The sequence below is a fragment of the Musca domestica genome, unplaced genomic scaffold (assembly GCF_030504385.1).
Source record: "Musca domestica strain aabys unplaced genomic scaffold, Musca_domestica.polishedcontigs.V.1.1 31, whole genome shotgun sequence".
NCBI lineage: Eukaryota > Metazoa > Arthropoda > Insecta > Diptera > Muscidae > Musca > Musca domestica.
Genome location: NW_026712309.1, coordinates 1,287,482 through 1,304,113, shown reverse-complemented (window position 1 = coordinate 1,304,113; position 16,632 = coordinate 1,287,482). Strand labels below are relative to the sequence as shown.

The 16,632-nt window shown below is 36.1% G+C and overlaps 1 long non-coding RNA gene across 1 annotated transcript in view; it reads right to left on the bottom strand.

Annotated features, from left to right (window-relative positions):
* Window positions 1-16,632, bottom strand: part of LOC101900233 (uncharacterized) — a 329,862-nt gene that overhangs the window by 228,447 nt on the left and 84,783 nt on the right. Inside the window, exon 5 of the long non-coding RNA XR_009342681.1 lies at window positions 5,403-5,479. This is a non-coding gene — a long non-coding RNA (uncharacterized LOC101900233). The remainder of the gene's footprint in view (window positions 1-5,402; window positions 5,480-16,632) is intronic.

Here is a 16,632-nt window from a genome sequence, read left to right as displayed (position 1 = left end):
AAATTCGTAATGGGTACTACAGCCTATAACAGAAAATTTTTTGTGCAGGTCCACGTCTTAATATGGCCCCCATATAATAGTACCTCCCGATATTTGGTATTTTGATGATTTAAGCAACATTATTCACCGGAAATGTTTCAAATTTGGTATTTGAGGTTCGTAATGGATACTGCAGCCTATGACAGGAAATTGTCTGTTGAGGTCCACGTCTTCAGAATTTTGATGATTTTAGCTCCATCATTCACCGAATTGTTTTTGCTCAAGTTTCGCTTTTAAATATTGTAATGGTTTATGATAAAAGTTGCCTAAGTAGGTCGGCTACATTCGGTATTTTTAAGATTTTAACAGAATTTTTAACCGATTATATATTTTTTATTATTATTGGGATTATCCACAGGGACATTTTTATTTAGCCTGGTTGAATAGGGGATTTTTTATAGGAAAACTTCAATTATGCCTGACTGAATGGGGGTTTCCCATAGGAAAACTTCAATTTAACCAGCCTAAATAAGGGCTTTAGGGAAACCCTTTATGAAAACTTCAATGCAGCCTGCCTAAATAGGGGTTTCCCTAAAGGACAACTTCAATTCAGCCTGGCTGAATAGGGGTTTTCCCTTAAGGACAACTTCAATTAAGCCTGGCTGAGTGGGGGCTTTCTCAATAGGAAAACTTCAATTCAGCCTAGCTGAATGGGGGTTTCCCTTAAGAAAACTTCAATTCAGGCTGGCTGAATAGCGGTTTTCGGAAAAGGAAAACTTCAATTCAAAGTGGGTTTTCCCACACATTTTCCCACAGGAAAACATCAGTCCAATTTGGGTTGTAGTGGGAATATTTCAATTCACCTCGGTGTAATACATTTTTAGCCCTCTTCACCATCTCTAATTATCACACCAACACCGCGATGCTTTAAAATAAATATTGGGAGAGCAAAACAGCCGTTTCTTTCCTATGAAAAAATCGGACAAAACAAACGCGTGCAATTAATTAAAAGCAAACAGAGACTTATCCTCTCTCCCCAACAGCCAATCCAATGAAAGATACAAAAAAAGAAAGCGAAACATCAAGCGTTGCCACACCTGTTATGCTTTCCCCGGTTATTTCGTTTTTCTTTTTTCTCACCATTTCATGAAAGGAAAACATGGCCTTAAATGAAACTCGATAATATCCTCTGCGATCTGTGAATTTAAAGCAAACGAAATCAAAATGCCAAAGCGGTGAGCAGGGAGCTGGACAAGAATTGACAGAGGAAAAGGTTGAATACGCCAACACGTAGAACCAACGAAAGAGATTGCAACTCAAATGTAAGCAACAAAACTGTCATTGCTGGAAATTGAGCCTGCAAATATTCGTCAGGTCGCCACGAAAAGGAACGGAGAAAACACGCTCAGACACACAAACATTGCAAGAAGTTTTAGAATTGAACGATGCTTTCTACCTTTCAGACAATTTCGTGTGGATATCGTTGTTTGTTTTTTTGGATAGTGAAGTTCGCCGTTTGAAAGGGGGATTTGTCTTTAGTGTGACACCAGTGACGAGGTTACACGGTGACGAACAACTAAAATTAATACTTTGGCTCTAAACTCTGTCAACTTGGCTTAAACGTGTTCGGTGTTCGTTTGCCGTTCATCCGTGTGTGCTAGGCTGCTGCCATGCCTTTGGAATACAGATTGTCTTTGGCTTTGTCCCTTTTATTGTATTTTGTACACCCTTCGTCTCTTGTTGACCCCTGCTAACAGAGACTTTGTAAATATGAAATTAAAAGAATTTTTGTTCTTTGTCATCCTTTATTTGCAGCTACTGTCCCGTCTTCCTTTCAGCTCGGAAAACTGAATTGTAGCACGTGACAGGACAAAGTAAACAGCGTTAACCCAGGCCAAGTGTAATGGCGGTGTTTTGTTTTTGCCGCCTGGTCATGCCTGAAATCTCTGACCATAAAAAGGGGTGCTTTTGTTTTGTGCGGCCAAAATATCTGAAATCACGGTTTGATCTAAACCCCAGAACAAAAACACAAAGAGACAACTCACAAAAGGCATAAGCAAGTTAAAATGTAATAAAAATTAATAAAAAATATGCTGAGCCCTGAAGGGGATCCGCCCCGTGTCCAGCAGCATAAGGTGCAAAATAAAATTGCCTTCTTAAAAAATCAAATAAAATAAAGTGAAAATTTAAAAAAGGATCCGTTCTATTATTGCTTTTTCTATTCAGCCACAAAGGCTAAAAAGCTTTGAATTGAGTGAAAATTAAATTTTGTCTTGCCGCTAGGGGAATTTTCATGTTTATCAATTTATGCTACAAAAGGCAAATAATAAATAAACCCTATGGAAATCATCCTATTCAGTCAGGCTGAATTTAAGTTTTCCCATCTAAAGCCTGGCTGAATTGATGTTTTCCAATGGGAAAACGCTCTTTTCAGCCAGACTGAAATAAAGTTTTCCTATGGAAAACCCCGTATTCAGCATGGCTGGATTTTAGTTTTCCGATGGGAAAACGCTCTATTCAGCCAGGCTGAACTATGGGAAAACCCCCTATTCAGACAGGCTGAACTGAAGTTTTCTTGTGGGAAAACCCTCTATTCAGCCAGGCTGAATTGAAGTTTTCCTATGGAAAATTCCATTGTTGATATACCCTCAGCCATATGGCTAAAGAGGTTATATATCATTTGATACAGCCAAATCGTGGTTCATCGAAAAACGGTTTTAGGACCTGGGTTTCTTTTAACAAAATCAATTTCAGGACATATGGAGTTGATCTTGTGATGTCCATCAGTCCGTACATTAACTCTCGAAGAGATTATCCAATTTGATCCAAACTTGGTACATCCAAATATTATTATTGTTAATAATATTATTATATATAATATTATTGTCAAACTTAGATCGAGTTCGGAGATGGACAATATTGGTCCACTCCTCGTGGTACCTCCCCCACAAAATATTCACATTTTCAAAGGAAATAATTTACTGCACCGAAAGGGAAAGGATAATCCGATTTTGCTTTAACTTTGCAAATTCTAATATTTGCATCAGTGCTGGGTCTGGTGCGAAAATGGACAATATCGCTACACTCCATCCATAACCTCCACACAAAGGGTCAACATATCGAATAATTGTAACTCTTATAAAATATGATTTAAGAGTTCGATTGTCCTTAAATTACACGCATCAATATATTTTTTTAACCAAAGGTCGGGTTTGAAGATGGAATATATCGGCTTACTCCTTCTGGTACCTTCCTCACAAAAGGTAAAAATGTTGAATATTCATGAAGCTCATAAAAAACGAAATTAACATCAGATTCTATTCAGACTTGGTAAATCTCAATACCTCCATCAACACAAGATCTGTTATAATTATGGTAAAGATCGGACTATTGCTTCTGGTACCTCCCCACAAAGGGTAAAAGTTTTGAAGAACTACAACGATCATAAAAAAGGGAAATATGCATCCGGTTCTCTTAAAATTACACACATCACAATATTTTTATTAACCAATGATTTGGTGCGAAGATGGGATATATCGATCTTTTCCTTCTAATGCCTCACCCACAAAGGGCCAAATTTTTGAGTATCCATGAAGCTCATAAAAAAACGAAATTTACATCCGATTCCATTCAGACTTGGTACATCTCAATATTTTCATCAACACAAGATCTGTTATGAAGAAAGAAGAGATCGGACTATTCCTTCTGGTACCTCCCCCACAAAGGGTCAACGTTTTGAAGAACCAAAACCATCATAAGCATCTGGTTTTCTTAAAATTACACACATCACAATATTTTTTCAACCCAAGATCTGGTGCGAAGATGGGAAATTTCGGTGTATTCCTTCTGGTACCTCCGCCACAAAGAGCCCAACTTTTGAGAATCCATGAAACTCATAAATCCGGAAATTAACATTTCAGACTTGGTACATCTCAATATTTCCATCAACACAAAATCTGTTATAAAGATGACAGAAATCGGACCATTTCTTCTGGTACCTTCCCCACAAAAGGTTCAAGATTTTAAAAAAACGGAACGTTCAAACAAAGCGAATTAAACATCCAAGTCTTTTCAAATTTCACACATCCAAATAAATTTGCTATCGCAAGGTCTGTTGTGAAGAACTTGCTTTATCTAAATATTCCTCTTAACCAGAAATCGGTTCGGAGTATGTATTTTATGGGAATTTATATTTTCGCATAAAATTTGATATTAATGTTCGATTTATTTCAAATTTTGCACATACCAACATTTTTATCTATTTTAGATGACGTATGAAAATGGAATATTTCGACTATACCTGTTACCTCACGCATATTTCTATATTTTTCAAAAATTTGCACATATTTCATATAAAGTATAGGAAGTAGCCGATATAGTCCAAATCGGACACGTTGTAATATTTTTATCAGTCTTAGGTCAAATATGAATTGGTCAATATTGGCCAACTGCATCGGAACTTTCCCCATAAAGGTTCAACAGTTTGAATAATCATAACTCGAGGCTGGGACTATACCTCTGTCGGCAAATCTGACTGATACTATTTAACTAGCATGAAGCTAAATTTAAATATTCCTATTCTCGGCCAAGTCATTCTTGACCTGTTATCCAATTCAAATAAAACCCAATTTCCCCCCGCAAACAACTTTGTTCAATATCTCACTTTGTCTCCACCCCCCCACACCACTTATTCGCCTTCACGTGTCACAAAGTTTCCGTGCTGTTAGACGTCATAAAAATGTATATCGACTGTCCGCCACTGTCTGTTTGCATGATTTTAAACGGAAAATTGATATTTGATTTGATTCGGATATTAAGTGGACAATAAATTGCTGCGTGTCTAGCATGGATTTAATGTTTTCCGATGAACAATTGCCCGGAGGATTTTTTTTTTTGCTTTTTCGAACAATTGAAGGTATTTGTGTCTGGATTAGATTTCCATTTCGTGGAAAACAAATCGTTTAGCAGAGTGTTTACACTAGAAAGTCTATACTTGTGGACATAGTAAAGAGAGGTGAAATTACAGTAGTTAGAATTTATTTATTGAAGATAAGCTATTTAGATTACGTGGAAACGAGCATTACATTTTGGAGGCCAAATTGTTACTTTGAAATCGTTGTCTTTATTGAGATTAGATTGGGGGAAATCAGCGTTATTCGTGAGAGCAAATATATACTTCCAGTTTTTAAATTACTCAAAAAGTTCAAAAAGTCGTTAATTTTAACAAATCTATTTATTTCAGGCCATATACACGAAGAACAACTTTCCATTCCTATCTATTACCATCTCTCAAGGATGAATAACAACGTTACTTAAACGCTCCAATGCACACCATTACTATGCACTATGTTTTTAATTAATTTGAATCATATTTCTTGTTATTGATATTGTTAACAAACATAATTAACAACTTTACTACTCACCATAAAAACTTTTGATTATTCTCCTTCCATCCCCTCCACACAGAAACAATCAGCAAATCATTCATGACCAACCCAATCTGAAAGAAAATAAATAAAAAATAGGGAATAAGAATTTAACAATCAAATTAAAATCATTTATTAAAAAAAAATATACTCCACCAAAAAAAGAGAGAAAATTATTTTATATGCTTTCAAAAACGGAAGATAAACGACTTGTCAAGCATGGAATATTAAAAATTAGACAATTCTTTTTGTAAAACTTTGCATAAATTCTCAACACTTTTTGTTGAACCTGGGGGGTAGGGGGGAAGTGTAATACCCGAAAAACTGCAATCATTAATAATTGTCTAAACGAGAATTAAATATGTATATTTGTGGTTTTTCCCATTTTCTCCTGTTTTTCAACGTTTCTTATTGTTCTTCGTACTCCCTGCAAAAAAAATCATTTGCCATATTGTTTTTGTTAAATTACGAAAATAAAATAATAGCGGTGCTCTCAGCCATTTTAATACCAGCAGAAATGAGCAAAGATAAATGTTCAGTTTTATTTTATTTTTTTTTTTTTTTTTTTGGTTTGAATTTTTGCTGCATGCGTTGTGAAGTGGATATTTAAAAGAAACAATAGAAATGTAAAATAGTAATAATTTTGAATTTTTAAGTGGAAAGCTAACGAAGAGGTTCTTTATGGCGTATTAGTGTTGTTATGAGTTATACGCAGAGCTATTATATTGCTGTTATTATGATTATGTTATTATTTTTATTTCCTCAGCCATGTGGCTAGGGAGGTTATCTAACATTTGACACGGCCAAAACGTGCTTCATCGAAATAACGGTTTTAGATACTAGATCTTTTTGGACAAAATCCGTTTCAGAACATTAGGAGTCGATCTAGCTATGTCAGGGCTGTGGGGTAGATGACGAAACATTGGAACATTTTTTCTGCCATTGCCCAGCGTTTGCAAATATCAGATACCAATTCTTATGGAACGACTCCATACCAGACCATGATGTAAGACAGTTAAGAAATTTCATAAAGGCAACTGAATTTCAAATATAACAGACTGTAAACTGACCACCTTTTTCAAAAAAAAAAAAAAAAAAACCTTAGTCTAGAGCGCACAACAGGCCTCAAATGTATGCCCAACAGGGCATGCGGCGAATTGCTTCGCCCCTCTTTTCAACCTAACCTAACCTTCCCCACAAATGCCATGACCAATAATTTTTTTCTGGAAAATGCTCACGAAAATGCTTATGTACGCTTGTGGACAATATAACGAACTGTCGCTGGAATGATTGCAGAAGTTTGAAATTGGTTTCAGTTTTTTCATCTCACCCTGTATGTTATTATTTTTATACCCTCAGCCATATGGCTATAGAGGGTATATATCATGTAATACGGCCATCGTAGTAACGGTTTTAGACTCTACATCTCTTTGGACAAAATCCGTTTCAGGACATTTGGAGTCGATCTAGGGAGGTCCGTCTATCTGTCTGGCACGATAACTTTTGAAGGGAGCATCTGATTTGATCCAAACTTGGTACAACGTAATATTATTGTCAAAATTAGGTCGAGTTCGGAGATGGGCAACTTCGGTTCACTCCTTCTGGTACCTCCTCCACAAAATATCAACATTTCCGAAAAAAATATTTCACTACACAGAAAGAGAAAGGATAATCCGATTTTATTCCAAATTTGCAAATTCTAAAATTTACATCAGTTCTAGATCAGGTGCGAAAATGGCCAATATCGGTCCACTCCATTAAGTACCTCCCCCACAAAGGGTAAACATTTTGAATAATTTTAACTCTTATAACATGTGATGTAAGTGTCCGATTGTCTTCAAATTACAAACATCACAATACTTTTATTAACCCAAAGTCTGGTGAAAATGGAATATATTGGTCCACTCCTTTTGGTACCTCTCCCGCAAAGGGTCAAAATTTTAAATATTCATGAAGCTCATAAAACACGAAGTTAATATCCGATTCCATTCAGACTTGGCGCACCTCAATATTTCTATTAACGCAAGATCTTTTTTAAAGATGATAGATATCGGACCATTTCTTCGGGAACCTCCCCCACAAAGGGTCAATGTTTTGAATAACAGAAACGATCATAAAAACCGAAATAAGCATCAGGTTCTCTTAAAATTACACGCATCACAATATTTTTAATAACCCAAGGTCTGGTGTGAAGGTGGAATATATCGGTCTACTCCTTTTGGTACCTCTCCCACAAAGGCTCGAAATTTTGAATATTCTTGAAGCTCATAAAACACGAAATTGACATCCGATTTTAATCAGACTTGGCGCATATTTCCATTATTGCAAGATCTGTTTTAAAGATGGTAGAGATCGAACCATTTCTTCAGGAACCTCCCCCACAAAGGGTCAAAGTTTTGAATAACAGAAACGATCATAAAAACCCAAATAAACATCAGGTTCTCTTAAAATTACAAGCATCACAATATTTTTAATAACCCAAGGTCTGGTGTGAAGGTGGGATATATCGGTCCACTCGTTCTGATATTTCGCCCAAAAAGGATCAAAGTTTTGAATATCCGAGAGGCTCATAAAATACGAAAATAACATCCGATTCCATTCAGACTTGGTACATCTCAATGTTTCCATCAACACAAGATCTATTATAAAGATAGCAGAGATCGGAAATTTTTTTTCGTACCTCCCACACAATCAAAGTTTTGAATAACAAAAACGATCATAAAAACAGAAATAAGCATCCTGTTCTCGTGAAATTACTCGCATCACAGTATTTTTAATAACCCAAAGTCTACTGTTAGATGGGATATATCGGTCCACTCCTTCTGGTACCTCCCCCAAAAAGTGTCAACATTTTGAGTATCCATGAAGCTCATAAAACGGGAAATTAACTTCAGATTCTATTCAGACTTGATACATCTCAATATTTACATCAACTCAAGATTTGATAGAAAGATGGTAAAGATCGGAAAATTGTTCTGGTACCTCCCCAATACAAGGTTCAAGATTTTGAAAAACAAAACGCTCAAAGACGCTGAACTCTCTTTAAATTTCATATATCCAAATATTTTTGCTAACGCAGGATCTGTTGGGAAGATGATATATATCTGCGAACCCTTCTGGTATCTAACCCACAATGGCTCAGAATTTTCAATACTTTAATCTGTCCTATCTTGGGAAACAAGTCAACTCTTTACAACTCGCTACATCAAATATTTGTCCTAACCAGAAATCTGATATGAATATGTGAGATATCGGAACTTATGATTTCGCATTGGGTATAAATGTTCGATTTCCTTCAAATTTTGCTCATACCAATATTTTTATCTATATTAGATGATGTTTGAAAAATAAATACTTCTATCCGCTACATCTTTTACTTCAAACATATATCTCATATAAAGTATAGGAAATGGTCGATATAGTCCAAATCTGATACGTTGTAATATTTTTTATTAGTCTTAGGTCAAATACGATTTGGTCAATATTGGCCAACTGCTTCGGAACCTCCCCTATAAAGGGTCAACAATGTGAACTCAAGGCAGTGGGTATGCATCTGTTGGCAAAACCGACAGATACAATTTTACTTGTTTAAACAAAATTCGCATATACAAAAACAATATAAAACTTATCCTTAGTATCAACTAAAACTATATAAATACTGCCATTTCTCATTCCCATAGGGATGTTTTCTTTTGCAAAGTAACAATATTTTTTTTATTCATTATTTAAAAAAGATAAGTAAATTAATTCATATTTTCTTAAGAATAATGACATGTCACAACCCCAACAAAGAAAGGAAAAGAAAACAATGAAAAATGTTCACCCCTTCACAATTATTTATGATATTACGGTCGCAAAAAGAGCAAACTATCTGACACAATAAACATTTTTCTCTTTTGTAGTTAAAGTAACGTCTAAAGTAAGAAAATAAAAAAAAAACCACTACAAATACACTTACATCCACCACTCACAAAAATGTACTCCCTAAATGATGCATGCTGGCGAAAAAGGCAACAAAAACAACAAGACGTAAAAGAAATGCCGCATATACAAAGCTTTTAATCCATCTCACACTCTCTGCCTCTCTGTGGGGAGAATGTTATCATTTTTATACAAAAATTCGTTTAAAATTAAAATACAGTTGTTGTCGCCGGCCTCGTCTGAGAGTCATAGTAAAATGTCACACATAGACACACATGCATAGACTTTTGAGAGCTGCAGCTATGACAAAGAGTAGATGTGGTTACCATTGAATTTTTCATTCACGCCCCCAAACATCTATTCATTCATTCACCCATACACTTACCCACACACTCGGTCGCCTCTTCAAAGTAACACAGATGGGATTTGAGAACAAAAAGGCACTTGTGCCGCGGTGCTGTTACTAGAAAATGCATGCCTCCTACTCCCAACACCCAATCTCTCTCACACACACTCCCAACCCACACATCTACACATTGTTTAGTTACTTTGATTATTCACACATTTTACTACAACTACATCCAGCTGGCTTGCTTGCTGGCTGACATCCATCCATTCACAAGCAAATACTATGCCTGTTACTACGATTTCAATTACTAGCAGCACCAGGCAGCAGCAGTAACGACAGTGGCAGCACCACACTTCCATTCATATCGCCCAACCACAAAAAACCTCTCATGCTCTATTCATTTGTAAAAACCGTAAATGACAGACAAACAGACGGGGGTAGAGTTCTTCAAAAGAGATTTCGTTGAAAGAGATTTTTAGATTTGAATGTTTAGCTAGGTTCTCGTTACTTGGATGTTAGGGGCGCAAAGTAAACCGCATTTTGTTAATTTTGCTTGTAACCCAAGCTGATGTCATAAAATGTCCTTGCTGAAATCTTTGCCTTGTCGAAATATCAAGCATTTTTGGGTCAATGAATTGGAAAAATGGATTTGTTTTATTCTTCAAGTTCTTAGTCGATGGTTTTGTAGCACAAAAGTCAATCGGTGGAAAAAGTTCGAGTGGATCCAATATGTTTAGGAATATTAGGAAATACGTGGTCTTAAATTTCAATTAAAAAGTTAAAAATTTTAGTCGGGTTTGTCGACAGATATATACCCTCAGCTTATGTCCGATAATAAAAAATAAATTTTGACTTGATGATTCAAAACGTTTACCCTTTTGGGTTGATACAGAGGTAGAGGGCCAATGGTTTTCATTTCGCATATTTCAGTCAGTCAGGTATAATTATTGCGGCATTCAAGGTTTGGACAATATCGACTTCTTTATTTGCCATAATATATATCGCTCAAATATATTGAAATTTGGGAAAGATTTTTCATTCTTTAAGAGTTATAATTATTCAAAATTTTGATCTTTTGTGGGGGTGTACTTGTCGAGGTAAACCGATATCTTCGCACCTGACCTAGCATTACAAAAAAATATTGTGATTTGCAAAGTTTGCACAAAATCGAATGATTCTTCCTATGAGGTAATCTCTTTTCTTTCAAAATGTTGAACTTTTGTGGGGGAGATACCGGAAGGAGTGGATCGATGTTGTCCATCTCCGAACTCGATCTAAGTTCGACAATAATATTACGATGTACCAAGGGTGGACCAAATCCAATACTCCCTTCGAGACTTATCTGTCACCAGCCAGCCAGACAGACAGACGGACGGACACGCTTAGACCAACTCCAAATGTCCTAAAACGGATTTACCCCAAAGAGACCTAGGGTCTAATGAGGCACGATTTGGCCGTTGACAATGTACTAATATTACGAAAATCTGGAAGGAATGGAAGCCCATGAAGTCACCCATATAACTCAGGGTATATTAAGTTTTTTACCTTTGATGTTCTTGGGATAAAAATTCTTTTCGAAGCTCAAAATACGGAAAGTAGTAAGAAGTTCCATGCTTTGCTATAATGCGAACCCATATACCTGAATTTCGAAAACTTATTTTGATTTTACAGTGCTGAGAAACCTGACTTAATTTTCAAGGAAGTAAAGGGAAAAAACGACCACATCAGCAGAAATGGTTCAAAAAGTAAAGAAGCTACTTGATCGAAACCCGCGTCGAAGTGGCCGAAAAATGTCTCGTGAGCTGAACATATCGCAACATTCCATTCGGCATATATTGAAAGATATGAGCTCGGGGTAAAGCCATTGAAATTCCAGAAAGTGCAAGAACTTCCATCGCAACGGAAATAAAATTGACTGAAAAGAGCTAAAGAGTTGCTTCGCTTAGCCAAAAGTGGTGAACTGCCGAATTTGGTTTTCTCTGATGAGAAAACATTCGTTGTCCAGCAGATTATAAACAAACAAAATGATCCAGTTTACTTGCAAAAGAGGTCAGCTGAAAATGTGCACCTTCGGTTGGCCACAAGAACTAAAGCGTCGGCCATGGTGATCGTGTGTGGGCCGCCATAACAGACGATGGTCGCTCTCCGCTCGTATTAATCGACCGTGGCATCAGAATAAATGCCGAATATTATCGCGAAAATATTCTGGAGTGTGTAGTAAAGCCTTGGATACGCGAATATTTTGGCCGCAGACCTTGGATATTCCATTTGTGCCTGGAGTATTTTGAAAAGCAAGGTTGGCACTAAAAATACCAACGTGTTGATCATTTCGCCGTGAATGGGCCAAAATACCACAGAGCAACATTCGGGCAGCGTGTGACGGTCTATTGAGTGTTTGGGAAAGGAAGGTTCTCAATAAAAGATACCAACGTGTTGATCATTTCGCCGGGAATGGGCCAAAATACCGCAGAACATTCGGGCAGCGTGTGAAGGTTTCATTGGCCATTTGAAGGTCATAATTCCTGCCAAAGTTGACCAATTCGATCAAATCTAAACTTATTCTAAATTTTGATGCTATTTCCGACATCTGTTGCTTTCATTCAATAAAATTAAAAAGAAAAAATGTAAGAATTATGTCGTTTGACTTTGTTGCAGTTTATTTTTTATCTCACCCGTAGGTATATATTTGATGGTGAAGGCTATAAGAAGCTTTGCTGTTTTTTACATTTGAGAAGGAATTATATCTATTATTCTTTGGAAAACATAAAATTAGAAGAAAAAAGTCAGGAACCCTTGAATCCATACATATTCATCACCTAGGAATAAAAAAGTTTGTAATAAATGATTATAAGCAAGTGCGGATGATTTACGGTACCACTCATACGCACCATCGAACCTCATATTTTTAAAATCTGCTGTGATTTTTTATAGTTCTAGGGAAACGGTATTCGTATTACTAGTAAAGTTCATTAGAATTTAAATAATGCAGAGAAAATAAGCAAATTGTGGAGAAGGATTATGGACTCCTTCGCATACACGTCAGGGTAGTCAATAATGCCTGATCTCCATAAACTTACTAGTCACATAAACTTTATTTTAATTTAGTTACATAAATTTTGAATAAATTTGTTTGAGTGATATCTAAAATTCCGTCTTTATTATTAGTTAGGCCTTGCAAAAGATGTTAATGCAATAAAATTTCTAGCGACCAATAAATTACCAACACATACATTTTCTTCCATTCATTTTGAAGAAAATTCTCTTTGAATAAATATAAATTGCAATGCCTAATTTATAAATTGTTACCAGCAAAATATGAAAAGTAGCCAGCGAACTAATAAATCCTTAATAATCTGTAATAATTCTGTCTCAAATACAGACATTGACTTATTTGAGAAATATATATTGGTAATATGTACATAAATGAGCAAAACTTGCATTGAATGGTATTAAGTGTACGTATTGATTGGGATTATTAAACGTTTTCGTTAATAACATCTGCTTAAGATGTTATAGCTCATGCCAATAAATAATCTGTGATACATCACAGGCACACACACACACATATTTTTACAATTTATTATCTTTATAGCCTCTCTATGGACGACCTCAATCCGTCAGCAATAAAAGTCTCAACTATGAAATAAATCAAGTACTTCGTCCCAGTTCTTGAACAGACTTTCTCAGCAGGAGCACCATTAATGTGAATAAGAGAGTGTGTGTCTGTGTATGTGAGGCTACGTCTTTGCACTTCGGTATACCGAGTAGACCAGAAAACAAAAGAAAACGTAGCCTCTATTCAAGTAGGAGTTTATTTCATGGAGTCTTGTTTTTTTATTTTCATTTTTGGCAAATATGAAGAATGAGTGGTGCTGATGGTGGTCTTTTGTCTTGTAATTTTCTTTCAAATTTTTGGTGTGTGTAAATGTGGGGAATTTGTGAATTTTAATGGGTATTGGGGTGTAATGAAAATAGGAGAACTAAAATAATGGAAACCTAAGGTCACATATGATTTAAATGGAACTTGCCTTGACCATAAACTATGATAGAAAGCAGATTCTTGAATATTTGAATAATTGAATGTAATTTGAGAAGGAGAGCTTATAAGTTCATAACCACCATCAAACCTTTTCTACCATATTATGGGATGAAAAATTTTTGACAGAGTTCCAAGCAGTTGGATATTCCTCGGATATTTGTTGGTGACTAGTCAAATGGGGCTCCGTAACCCTTAGGCATAATTTTTATAGAATATTGAAGTAACTGGATAGTTTTGGCTATTTCTGTCCCACTTGCCATGCTTTGAAACCGTAATCTGTATATTATCGATTTCTTAGGTGATGAAAATCAGAAATGGTAATAGTTCTGCCCTATTCGAGGAAAAAAATTTTTTATCCCATTTTATGTAACTTAATAGTTCTGATTATTATATAACCTCGCCTTAAATTTTTGACCCAAAATCTGTTATTTATTGAATTCATAGGACATGAGCGGGTAGAAGTCATCGCAATAATATCCAAAAGAAATTTTACTGCCGATACGATTAACATTCGGGTTAACAATTTTAGTTGTACAGGGTGAGATAAAAACTGCAACAAAGTCAAACGCCATAATTTTTACATTTTATTAAGTTTTAGTAATTGAGAGCAAAAAATATCGGAAATAGAATCAAATTTTAGAATAGGTTTAGATTTGTTCGAATTGGTCACCATTGGCAAATTATGGCCTTCAAACGGCCAATGAAACCATCACACGCTGCCCGAATGTTGTTCTGCGGTGTTTTGGACCAATTCCCGGCGAAGCGCTCGCTTTAGGCGATCGACACTTTTAGTGCCAACCTTGCTTTCCAAAATACTCCAGACACAATACGGTCCAACGGATTGGTATCCGGAGAATACGGTGGCCATTGTGCGCTGGAAATGAAGCGAGGAACCTCATTTTGTGACCATTCTTAGGTGGCGCGTGCTGAGTGCGATGGTGCTGAGTTCTGTCGGAATGTGCAAGGTCTGCGCCCAAAATGTTTGCTTGCCCAAGGCTTTAATACACCCTCCAGAATATGTTCGCGATAATATTCGGCATTTATTCTGATGCCACCATGCTCGATTAATATGAGCGGAGAGCGATCATCGGCTGTTATGGCGGCCCACACTATCCATGGCCGGCGCTTGAGTGCTGGTGGCCAACCGAAGGTGCACATTTTCAGCTGACCTCTTCGGCAAGTAAACACCATTAAAATGATCGTTTGTTTACAAACTGCTAGACAACGAATGTTTTCTCATCGGAGAACACCAAATTCGGCAGTTCACCACTTTCGGCCAAGCGAAACAACTCTTTAGCTCATTTGAGTCTATTTTCTTTATGTTGCGGTATAAGTTCTTGTACTTTTTGGAATTTCAATGGCTTTACCCTGAGCTCATTTTTCAATATTTGCCGAATGGAATATTGCGATATGTTTAACTCAAAACCCATTTGTCGGCCACTGCGATGCAGGTTTCGATCAAATCGCTTCTTTACTTTCCGAACCATTTCTGCTGATGTTGCTGTTTTCTTCCGTCCACTTCCTTGACGTCAGACTACGCTACCAGTATCAAGATTATGAGTGGTGATACGAGACACCAAAGATTTATTCACATTAAAATGCTGGAGTGCTCTAACGATAGCCACTTGTGGTTTTCCAACCAAATATAAAGAAATCACACTATTACGCTTGAATTCCATCACGAATAACTTTTTTCTGGAAAAGTCTCACCAAAATGCTTTTGTACGCTTGTAAACAATATAATGAACTGTCACTGGAATAATTTTAGCAGCTATCGGACGAGTGGTTTAGAAATGACAGCAGTCTGAAGCTGGTTACAGTTTTTTCATATCACCTTGTAAGTTAAGAAGTGGCCCTTATTCGATCAATACTATAAAAGTTTTTTCGACAAATTACGGGATGCGCATTGTTGACAGACTTCTAGGTACTTGTTTATTCCCAGGATATTTGTTGGTGAATATTCAGATAGAGCTCGGTTGGCTTAAAGCAAAATTAATATTCAAATTTAATGTAACTGGAAAGTTTTACCTATTTCTAACAATTTAGTACTTTGTGAACCTGTAATCTGTATAAAAACGAACTTTCACGTACTTTGGGTAAAATCAGATGTGGAAACCAATAGCAATATATGAATGCTGGAAAGTAACAATATTGCCCTATTTGAAGTACAATTTTTAACCGATGCTGCATTAAACTTGAAAATTAGGTTCTTAAATAGGCCCTTTTACATTCTAAACTAAAATCTGTAAGGTCATGAACCTATGGGCCTCTTGAAGGTAGAAATCAGATATAGTGTCAATTATCATCTTATGAATGCCCCTAAATAATGACGTTGATCTATTAAGGTACTTGGAACCATTGTGGTAAAAATTCAGTATTTAAAGTTTAGGTACACAGAAACTCTGCTGAAGATGTCGTGGTGTAGGTCTTTAAGTCATACAAAGGTTTTCTCTAACTTCACAATCATAAATCTTGAATTTTATCAAAAATCCTTAAAAAATTCCCCAACTCTTCAAAATTGCAACATTCTTATACCCTATTAATATTCCGCACTCCTGTTAAGTGGATTTTTTCGAGGAGCCTTCTACTTGTCTACATAACTATGTAGCAATGTATGTGTGAGGACAACATCTCCTGGTGATGGCACCACAATGTCTTCCACTCGAGTAGACAACGCAATTATTTATCTTCTCGCCCGTTTTCTGCTTGGCAGTCAGTCGGCAGGCCTTGCCAGCCATCACTTGCACAAAACTTGATAAAATTATCGTTTATTTTTTTTGTTCTTCTTTTGCGTTTCGTTTCTTTTGTGTTATGTTTTTTTCTTTTACTTTTTCAGGAAATATAATATTGAACATAGATTTATTAAAGTGTAAAAATGTTTAATTTCTTTGCCTACTTTTTGCTCGTCATTTTCTTTT